The following is a 7,419-nucleotide window of genomic DNA, read 5'->3' on the forward strand; positions in this document are numbered from 1 at the left end:
AGTAGTAGTAGCAGCAGTAATAGTAATAACAATAGTAAGAGGAGGAACAGTAACAATAACTATCCCTCTTGAGCATTAGTGCAGATAAATGGTTCTAATGCATGATGTCGTATGAATCCTCACGTTCCCTTAAAGTAGAGTAAGGGACACAAAATATTTATTTCTTAAGAAACCAGTGTCCAGTGTAGTTTTAAGTTATGGGCTTTAACAATTTAGCAAGTCAGAGAAATAAAAAGATAAAAAGAAATATTTTTAATGCAATTACAATTTCTTATTCCTTGCACATCAATGGGAGTAAGCTGTAAGAATATACAGGGACCTCACTGCAAATAGCAGTGAATTAGGAAAAAGGCTACAATGTCCCCACACACATTTACCTACACAGTGCAGGCCATCAGTGCATAAATGAGTGAACAAGTAAGTGAGTCAAAGAACAAACAAACAAACAAACAAACACAAAATATTGCACTCCTCTTTGACTTCTTCATTGCCTAAAAAACAAAACTCTTTATTCCTCTTGAGTAATTTCTCTCACTAGATCTTTCTATCTCCAGACACAGCAAACTCTCCAGTATTTTCTGGATAGTAACAGATATTCCAGAGTTCTCTGATGGTCACAACTAGTCAGTCATCCCTTCCATTCTGTCCCAATTGCCACTATCCTCATTCAAATTCAAATCCATATCATAAAGTCATCCACTTTTGCCCAACACTCCAATCCATCTTCCACCTTGTCCCAGATGAAGCTGCCTTTTATGTCACTTAGCTTATATCACAAATCCTCAAATGGCCCTTCACCCCCTACACAAAGGACAGCCTTTCTACTCCGACATTCAAAACTTTCAGCAATCTGACACGTCCCCACATCTCCTCTTTTATCTCCTGCTACCTCTCAACATATGCGTTAAATTCAGTCATTCTTTACAGTCCATAATTTTGCAAAGTCTACTACATTTTCCCTCTGTTCACATCTTTGTTCGTGCCATTCCTTGTATCCATAAATATCTCCGCTCAGCTTCAGCTATGAAAACTCTGTCCATTGCTCAGATGCCAGTTCTAATTTTCTCCTTCAATATGTAATCTGTGATTGACTTAGTCACAAACACCCTCTTATCAGATAGACCCTGTTATCCCTAAAGAAAGCTTCTGAGATTTAAAAAAAAAAAGCATTGATTTGCATAACTATAGAGTCTATTATTATCCAGCTCAATGTTTTATTAGCTGTGCTTCAAAGTGCCTCAAAATTTTTCAAAAAAAAACCCAAACCAAAACAAAACATGCCAAAAAATAAGTTTCTTATCAGGTAGCTTTGTAAAAAGTTCTATATACTCTTGTCTTGGAGATTCACAGTGAATATTAGCATATCAAAGGCTCTGAGAATCCTGCCTTGAAGAAATGTGATTAACTTGGTTTAACTCTGTACTTCCCAAGTATATTTGATGAGATTCTCCAGTTTTCATATATATCAATAAAGCTTTCTTAGAAATCTAGTTTTCCATGGGTCACACTCTAGGAAAACACTAATCTAATACTATCTAATACAACTCCCTCAAGGTAAGGGATGATAAAATTGGGCCCCAGAGAAGTGAAGTAACTGAATAAAGACAATGGGTTAGTTTGTGGAAGAGTCTGTACACCCCCATGTCTCTTGCCTTCCAAACCAATGTACTCTCACTATATCACTATTATCAAATTATATGATAGCATGAAATTGTATGCTTGGAATTTTTATTTTATACTTCACTAAATGTCTTAGACATTGAAATCCTTTTAGCAGTAATTTGCTTTGGGAGGAATAGATTATAGGCACAAAATAAAGCCATACTTTAGCCCAATGAAAAGTCTCTATATACACAGACACAAAGAAATTAATCAGGGAAGCTAATATCTGTATAGTGTCTAGGGATTAGAATTCATATTACCTAGCTGAATTTAGAGAAATCTAAACTTCTGGGATACCCTATGGACAAGGTGGTTAAGAAAGGTAAGTCTAGAGTCATATTATACAAACAGGCACAAGTATAAAATAAATAAATAAGTAAATCCTTCTCAGGGTTTCCTATACAGAATTTTCCCTTATCACAAGCCTCAGTAAAAACAAAAACAAAAGAAAAGCATATTTTTGTGTAATGAGATCTCAGCTGGACCTATCCTTTGTGAAAAACACTACTGATTGCCTACTCAACACCTTCTCCTTCCATTTTTCCTTTCGATTTGGTCAGAGAATGTACAACCATCTATTCAAGAAAGGTGAGCTCTTCCCCCATTTCCAAAAGATAAATCATAATTTGTCTATGACAATCTTGATTATTCTCACTGTATTTCCCAGTGGACTGAAAAGCGAGAATATAATCAATATGCAAGGATAGTATATTGGGATTTCTGGAGAAGATCTTTGCCCCTTATAAAAGAGAGGTGTTGGATTAGGACCACTTTTCATACCATCCTGTATTCCTATAATGCGGAAGTAATGTCTGAACCACTGAAACCCGTCTTCATACTGTAAAGAATAAGCCGAGGAACAAAGGCTAATATGTTGAGGCTGGCAGAACAGAAGGTTTTCAGAAAAAAAAGACACTCTCCCCTCACAGTACTTTCTCTTTTCTTTCTTCTATTTCCCTTCCAATCCTCCAGACCATGCATCCTGAGTCAGGCTCTCCCTACCTTGCTTCTGTTTCTGCCTTCACTTCTAGAAATGGATAGTTTTCCAAAATGCAAATGCAAATATTTAAACACTTATGATTACAAATTTGCTACATATACCTATCCACCACTTCTCCAACCTTCCAGACTGGAGTTCCTTCTCTTCTTCCCATATATCAGCACCTTTTGGAAAGAATATTTTAATGAAAGCGACAAAGACAAATTTATAGTTTTACTGAAGGCCATCCTGCTTCCATAAGACTCCTTGATGACAGAATATCCTATCTCTTCTTATCCACTGAACTGCTTTAGCAGTATATTGATTAGTGCTCAATAACTACTTTTTCATTAAGTTACAAAAAATGTAGGGCCAATTAATTTATTCCAAGGTCAAGAACATTTGGTTAATTTAACATTTGATTAAATGAAAGGAACTGTCTAAATAAAATGAGAAATAAGTTCTATCAGTGCAAGGGTATTTCAACAATGATTTCAGAACATATTTTTTTCCTTTTTTTTTAATTGTTATGTTTAGTTAGCCAACATGTTGATAATATGGTGACCATAGTTACAACATCTCATATTTGTTTAGTGTTTTGTGAGTTAAAAAGAGCCTATACCTATTACCTCATCTGAGCATTTTTCATGTGATATATCATTTTTAGGTATAACAAGTTTGTACAATAACATTGTTAACAATTTGAGAGGCAGCATATGATCAGAGTTTATTCCCAAACACATATTTCAATTGTAAGTTGATCTGAAGCTTTGGAAAAAAAAAAAAAATGAAAGAAAGAAAATGAAAACAAAAAATAAATTCTCCAGATTGGAGTCCATTGCATTAGGTAGGCCACATCTGGGACACCTGTGTTTATTTCTGCATGCTGTATTGTAAAAGCGACACTGTCAAAACAATGTATCAGACAAAGGTAACCAAGATGATGTCTGGAAATTATCTTAAATGAAAAATGTGAGAACTGGAAATATTCAGCCTATTAAAGAAACGATTTCAGGGATAACATCACAGATATCTTTAAACTCAAGGGCTATCAAGTGAAAAGGTGGCAAGAGTCTTTCCCTCATGGTTCTGATAGCAGAACTAGGGTCAATGAGCAGAAGTTAAAAAGGCTAAGTGATCAACATAAGAACATAGAGGATTTTCTAATACCCCTCTCTCCCATTGTTCTCCAATCTTCCAAGTTATTCAACACAAAGAAGAAATTTTCTAAAATCCAAAGTTGCCTAGTAACTGTCGGCAAATTAGATACCTAAGGAGCTTCTGATGCCCTTCCTCAGGAATTCTATGAGAGGAATTTTTATATTGGCAGGATGAGCCACATAACTAATCTCTATAAACCCTTCCAACTTTAAGACTCAAGGATGCCATGTTTTGAGAGCAGCCCAGGAATCACTGATCAAGCCCCACTCAATTTATTTGTGTAATAACCAACTTATCATTCAAAGTATGAGATAGCTAAATACATAATTTGCAAAAGATATGGGTAAACAACTAAAATCTAACCCACAGTGATTGGTAATGAGCATCCCCAGAACCTAGAACAATACCAGGCACAGGGCAGGAGCTCAATAATGTGTATGATTTAATGAATGATGTAACTATCTAAAAGTTAGATAATTCTGACAGGTTTCCAAACATTTTTACACAAGTTAGCTCTTTAAGCTTCAGCAACTACTCTATGAGGCAGACTAAGCAGGTGAGTATGTCATTTCATACACCTTATTTTGTTGCCCTACCTCCAAGAATGCTCCTCTATTAACACTATGCTTTTAGGTTTCATCAAAGATTGTTAAAAGAAAAATTCATCACAAGAACATCTTACATAAAATCACGATCAAAACATCACCGTCCATCATGCCCCTCATATAAAAAACAACATTATAAATTCCTCCTGCAAATAATGACAAAAAAATTTTGCCTTGCCATACTGCCTTCCCTTCCTTCCTCCTTTCTTTTTTAAGTAAGATCATGGAGACTCTATAAACAAACAACGTTCCTTTTTCCCTCAGAAATTGCCAGAAAGTTCAGTGAAACTTGTGGCTCTAACTTTGACATCCCAAATTCCTAACATATATCTCTCCAACATTATAACACATCAGAACTTAAAAACGTCTTTTGTTTTTAAAGCAATGGAATTTTTGGTTTGAAAAAAAAAATATTACTTGGAATCTTGATACATAAAACAGATAAAAGTACAGCTGTTGAGAACTGAGCTCAGAGCCCTCCCAACAAAGCCTCCCTCAAAAATCCTCTACACACAGGTGGCCCTAGATGTCAATGATTGTCATTTGAAAACTACTGCTCTACATATTTACAATTATTTTAGCTGCCTTGTTTTGTGCATTTTTATTATAAACTACATGAAAATATTTCCGTATTAGGCACATGAAAAGTGTGTGTATTTCTATATATGCTTACACATGAGACAATGGAAATGTTAGACATTAACAATAGGTGGCCAATGAATGGAGTCAAGATCATAAACCAAAACTGACTTTAGATACAAGCAATATCTAGGTTAAAATCTCAGCTTCTCCCTGTATAAGGGTGAGAGTTATTTAACTTGTTATGCTGGAAAACAAGTTAATATCTTGGCTAAATTTACACACATAAAAAACGGTTACAATAGCATCTATCTTACAGCATTGCTTTGAAGATTAAATGAAATAAAGTTTGTAAATAACTCTACACAATACTTGACACATAATAGGTACTTACTATTATCTTCATTACTTTTTGACACATACCCTTCTGGGCTGGTCAGTATGTTATACCAATAAGAAATTTTTTAAAAAGGGGGAGTGTAGGATACTCTAAGTCTGGAACTTGGAAACCACAGAAACAACATACAGCACTGGAAACTAAGTACAGGATAAGACTGACCAAGAGAAAGAATTAGCCTGATATTCATTAATAATGCTGAGGGAAAGGTAATAATTTTCAAACTTTGCTAAAAAAAAAACCTAGGTCATCATAAAAGGCTGAAAATGAGGCCAACTTAAAGAAGTACTTGGTTTTGTCACTAATCCAATCACCATCAAACCCAACAGATAAGGGAAAGTTTTTACTTTCTTGAGCCTTGTCCCAGACACTTTACTTTCAAGGAAACACATTAAATTGCTTGTATGTGATGAATTACAACTTCAACAGAATCACTGGGGAAAACATTGAGGAGCATTTGTTGGCCCAGGGAAACAAAACTGTCCTCCAGCTCCTCTGTCAGACCCTGCCAACAGGAAATCTTTTAAAGCAATGTTTTAGCTCTACCACTGACATCTACCTATAAACTAATGTGATGTTTGGCATGGAAGGCTGTTTATTTGGGTGTGTAAAGGTTCTGGCTGTTAGCTTGGAGAGAAAAGTTATTATTCTACCTCCCCTTCAGAGACAATCCAAATACTTGTTTGACAGGGTGAACACCCACTACACACAAAAGTGGGGTTGAGCCAAACTTCTACAAAACTAAGTAGGTGAACTTGTCTCTGATACTTCCTTTCCACCTCTTCTATCTGTGAGCCCCATCCCTTACCCTCCGTGGTCCCACTACTCAATCCAGGTATCTATCTGAACTCTTTTTGCCAGGACTTTGCTATTGTCTAATTGTCACCGGACACCCTTTCTTCCTTTCCCTTATCCTTTCAAAGGGTTATAGCTGATAAGTGTTCCCAGGAACATTAAATCTTATTGGCACTTAAGAATGTCATGTTGAAAGGTCTTCAGAACTTAAAGGAATAAAATCCAACTGATAGGATTTGAGGTCCATGATGAGTCTGAAGGAAATCTTTATAGGCTCACCCAAATCAATCACCCCATTAGTGACCATCTACTACCCTTACATTCACAGCTGACCTGGAAAGAAACAGTCATTTCCCTAGAGACACCTAGAAGAAGGAAATTATCATATGTGTGTGTGTATGTATGTGTATATATATAATATATATTATACTACCTACTTATATATAGTAAATATGTATGTATGTGTAAATACACAGTATATTTAGAGTAGTATATTATATATATATAGTGTTTATATTCCTATATATCATAGTATATACTATATATACAGTATAATAGATAGCACATACTAATAGTATATACAGTATATACACATATAAAGTATATACCCTATATAAAATATATATAATATATATGATTGATAAATTAGAGTATAAACATATAAATTTCATGCACACACAAGACTTACAAGTTTTTCTTTTCTTTTTTTTCTTCATGCCAGACAGATAATGTGCCAAGGTCATAGCAAGGTTTGAGGGAGGCACATGTCACACAAAAGCGTGAACACCCTCTCATGATGCTCATGAAGTACAAATGAATCCCATCCTTGTAAATTTTTTTTTTAAATATTTGGGAAATTTATTTTGTAGGTCACACAACCTTTACAAATGTTTCCATAGTCATATTTTGGCCGGCTGCCGAGTCACTCTGCATCATTAATTAAGAATGTTTCTGCACTAACAGCTCATTTCCAACATATGTAGTTAGGCAGCAGGGTGACCTCCGGAGAGCAGGTTCTTAAATTCCCATGAATACGGTTCATAAGGCTGAGTTGCCAGAAACAGCAAGTCACAGCTTCCATGCCTCCCACCCTTCACTTTATACTGGAAAGTATAGGATACCCCACAAGGCACATATGGCAGCCCAAGTGCCCGAGGGATGATTGTAACATTGGCAACAAGTTCAAGTCATTTAAATCCAGCAAAGTAAATGCATTGGTATGGAAAGATGTGGGATGATAG

The 7,419-nt window shown here is 35.5% G+C and overlaps 1 non-coding gene across 1 annotated transcript; it reads right to left on the bottom strand.

Moving 5' to 3' along the window:
- Positions 1–6,893: 6,893 nt before the first annotated feature.
- LOC131832918 (small nucleolar RNA U13) lies at positions 6,894–6,997 on the bottom strand. Its single transcript, XR_009354261.1, has one exon. It is a non-coding gene; the product is annotated as a small nucleolar RNA U13 (small nucleolar RNA).
- Between the last annotated feature and the right edge of the window lie 422 nt (positions 6,998–7,419).

The sequence above is a fragment of the Mustela lutreola genome, chromosome 5 (assembly GCF_030435805.1).
Source record: "Mustela lutreola isolate mMusLut2 chromosome 5, mMusLut2.pri, whole genome shotgun sequence".
In the NCBI taxonomy this organism is placed as follows: domain Eukaryota; kingdom Metazoa; phylum Chordata; class Mammalia; order Carnivora; family Mustelidae; genus Mustela; species Mustela lutreola.